We start from the raw sequence: 4,240 nt of genomic DNA on the forward strand, positions 1-4,240 counted from the left end.
TGAAGTTTCCAGTTTTTCCTCTGTTATTAGTTTCTAACTTTCTCCTGTTGTGGTTGGAGAAGATACTTTGTACACATCTACCTTTCAAAATATATTGAGACTTAATTTGTGGTCTAACATATGGTTTATTCTAGAAAATGCCTCATGTGCCCTTGAGAAGAATATGCATACTGTTGTTGTTGGGTAGAGTGTTCTGTAAATGTCTGTTAGATCTAATTGGTTTATTGTGTTGTTCAAATCCTCTATTTCCTTACTTCTGTCTGGTTGTTCTATCCATTACTAACAGTGGAATACTAAAGCCTCCAACTATATTGTAGAACTGCCTATTTTATTTCTCCTTTCATAATTTTTATTTGAACATTGTACATCATGTATAGAACAGTAGAAAATGAGATAAATAACATTTACATCTAGAAATTTTAATGCCTCTTCTTTTACAAGTTTATAAGTATAGGGGCCGAGTTTGTCTAGCTAAAAATTCAGCTGTTTTGAAATATTTTTGCTATCATTATCTTCAGTACACCACAAACTTTATATTTGCCCAGAAATGGGTTGCTGCCATCTTGTGCTTAGAGTTGGGACTACAGTACCAAAGCATTTTTTTTCAGTGTTCTTTATTCTCCCTCAATTCAGTGTTTCTGCAAATCTGTGCCCCAGAGATAATTTTTCTCCTCATTCATGCCTCACTCTTGTTACTTAGTGCCAAGTTTATTGTGAAAGAAGAGAGAGTCCTATCTTTTCCTTGTCCACTCCCAGTCTTAGAATACTTTATGCATTTGGACTTAAGGGGTGGATCTTTTCAGCATCTATTTTCTTCCTCCCCATAATGGCCAAATTCTAAAATGTATCATGGTTGATATTTGGTGGTTGTTTTTTACCTCTTTACCACTGGCTAGCAGAGCTCTGCTTGGTATTAGTGTTGGTTCCGGAGTCAAAGACAGTTTCTTACATCCACTCCAGAAGTAGAGAGTTTTTGCTTCAACACTCAACAGAAACAATGAATCTTTTATTATTATTATTATTAATATTAGTATTAATTTGTATCATGGAAGCAAGAGACAGACTGGCTTTTCTTCTACTCCTACCTCAGAAGCAATGGATTTTTTTTTTTTTGCCTGTACCCTGAGGCAAAAGGGATTGCTGCCTCTTATCTGGTGATGCAAGGCTTTTCCTTTTTGTAAGAAAACGTTTTGAAGAAGACAGGGCTTTTTCTCCCCAGCAGTTGTTGATTTTGCCTCACACTCTTGTAACATTGGAGGGTCTCTATGCAGTGTCCTATGCTGCTCTTAATCTTTTTTGTGAGGCCCCAGTAAAGGCCCATGAAGAAGAGATTGTGAAGAAGTATAAAATTCCCCTGTTTCTGGGTACCCCAATGATTCCAAACTGATGAAGTAGCCCACGCTTAACAACAATTCATTAGAACTTTACCTTATGTCCTATTTTTTGAGGGGGCTGTTTATCTTGGAATTTGAATTACTTGGATGGCTTATGGCTTCAGTTATCTAATGAGCTGAAGAAAAGGTATGATTCTGTAGTGCAACTTCTCATTTTTTGGGCAATAGAAATATTCTTTGTAGCTTTCACATTCTTTGAGCTACCACTTCAGTAGAGGTGGAAATCTCAATCATTATTATTTTTAAATCCTTGTATATTTATGTCAGACTCTTTCATGATCTGCAAATCTGTTTTTGTTGTCTATTTTATCTCACTCCTTCATTTTATCCCTTTTTTTTTTTTTTTGGTCGTGTTTGGCAATGTTTGATTGAGTGTGAAATTTTTTAAATAAAGAATTTTATTCCAACTTGATTTTATTTTCCTACAGACAGGATTCCTTCTTGGAAACATGTAGCAGCCAAGAATACTATATCCAGCAAAGCTAACCTTCAGAACTTAAGGAGAAATAAAGTCTTTCCCAGACAATCAAAAACTGAGGAAGTTCATCACCACTAGACTACCTTCAAAGAAATGTATAAGGGAGTTCTACATCTGGAAACAAAAGGAAAATAACTACCATCATAAAACACATGAAAGCAAAAAAACTGACTAATAGAGCAGATGTACAAATGAGAAAGAGAAATAAATTAAACCTTATCACTACAGAACACCACCAAACCACAAAGACAAACAATAAGAGAGGAAGAAATGAACAAAGAAAATACAAAACAACCAGAAAACAACTAACAAAATGATAAGAGTTAGTCTTCATGTATCAGTAATAACCTTGAATGTAAACAAATTAAATTTCCCAGTTAAAAAATATAGATTGGCTGAATGGATTTAAAAAATACTTTATATATTGCTTATAAGAAACTCACTTCACCTGTAAAGACACACACAGACTAAAAGCAAAAGTATGAAAAAAAAGATATTCTATGCAATGAGCAGGAATAGCTACACTTACATCAGATAAAATAGACTTTAAGTAAAAATTTAAAAAAAAACAAACTGCAAAAAAACCCAAAGAAGGTCATTGTATAATAATAAATGGATAAACTCAGCAAGAGGATATAACAATTATAAATATATATCCACTGAACACCAAAGTTCTCATATATATAAAGAAAATATTATTAGATTTCAAGGGAGAGACCCCAATACAATAATAGCTGGGTACTTCAATACCCCACTCTCAAAATTTGATGTATCATCTAGACAGAAAATCAACACAGAAACATCGGATTTAAACTGCACTACAGATCAAATGAACCTAACAGATATTTACAGGACATTTCATCCAACAGCTGTAGAATACACACTCTTCTTATCAGCACACAAAATATTCTCCAGGATAGATCATGTATTAGGTAACAAAACAAATCTCAACAAATTAAAAAAATAGGAATTATATCAAGTTTTTTTTTTTTTTTTTTTTAACCTTAGTGGCATAAAACTAGAAATCAACAACAAGAGTAAATGTCAGAAAGTATATAAATACATGAAAATTAAACAACATGCTCCTGAATGACAAAAAGTTAATGAATAAATTAATAAGAAAATTAAAGAAATTCTTAAAACAGATGGAAACAGAAACATGACATATAAAAACCAATGGGCCTTCATAGCTAAAGTAGTGTTAAGAGGGAATTGTATAACAACAAATGCTTACATCAAAAGGGTAGAAAGATTTCAAATAAACAACCCAATAGTGCATCTCAAGGAATTTTGAAAAGCAAGAACAAACCAAAAACAAAATTAGTAGAAGAAAATAAATAAAGATCAGAGCAGGACCGGGAGCGGTGGCTCACACCTGTAATTCCAATACTTTAGGAGGCCGAAGAGGGTGGATTATGAGATCAGGAGATCGAGACCATCCTGGCTAACACAGTGAAACCCCATCTCTACTAAAAATACAAAAAATTAGCCAGAAGCGATGGCATGGGCCTATAATCCCAGCTACTCGGGAGGCTGAGGCAGGAGAATCACTTGAACCTGGGAGGCAGAGGTTGCAGTAAGCCAAGATCATGCCACTGCACTCAAGCCTGAGCTACAGAGTGAGACTGTCTCAAAAAAAAAAAAAAAAAAAAAAATCAGAGCAGATGAAATCAAGATAAAAACAATATAAAAATCAACAAAATGAGAAGTTGTTTTTTGGAGAAGATAAACAATATTGACAAATCATTAGCTAGACTAATAAAAAAGAGAAAGAACCCAAATAAATCAAACAAAAAGAGACGTTACAACTGATAACCACAGAAATACAAAGGATCATAAGTTTTAAGAAAAACTATACACCAATGAATTGGAAAACCTAGAAGAAATGGATACATTCCTGGATACATAAAACCTACCAAGATTGAACTAGAAAGAAATAGAAAATCTGAACAAGACTAAGAACAAGTAATAAGATTGAAGCCATAATAAAAAGTCTCCCAGTAAAGAAAAGTCCAAGACTGGATGACTTCACTGCTGACTTCTATCAAACATTTAAATAAGTGTTAACACCAGTTCTTCTCAAACTATTCCAAAAAACTGAAGGGGACTCCAAACTCATTCTATAAGGATAGCATTAATCTGATACCAAAACCAGATGAAGGCACAACAACAAAGAACTATAAGTCTATATCCGTGATGAACATATATGCAGAAGTCCTCAATAATATACTAGAAAACCAAATCCAACAGCACATCAAAATATTTTGTAGCATGATCAAGTAAGATTTATCCCAGGGGTGCAAGGATGATTAAACACACATAAGTCAGTAAATATGATGCATCACATCAACAGAATGAAGGACAAAAG

Source organism: Mandrillus leucophaeus, unplaced genomic scaffold (assembly GCF_000951045.1).
Source record: "Mandrillus leucophaeus isolate KB7577 unplaced genomic scaffold, Mleu.le_1.0 Scaffold245, whole genome shotgun sequence".
Taxonomy (NCBI): Eukaryota; Metazoa; Chordata; class Mammalia; order Primates; family Cercopithecidae; genus Mandrillus; species Mandrillus leucophaeus.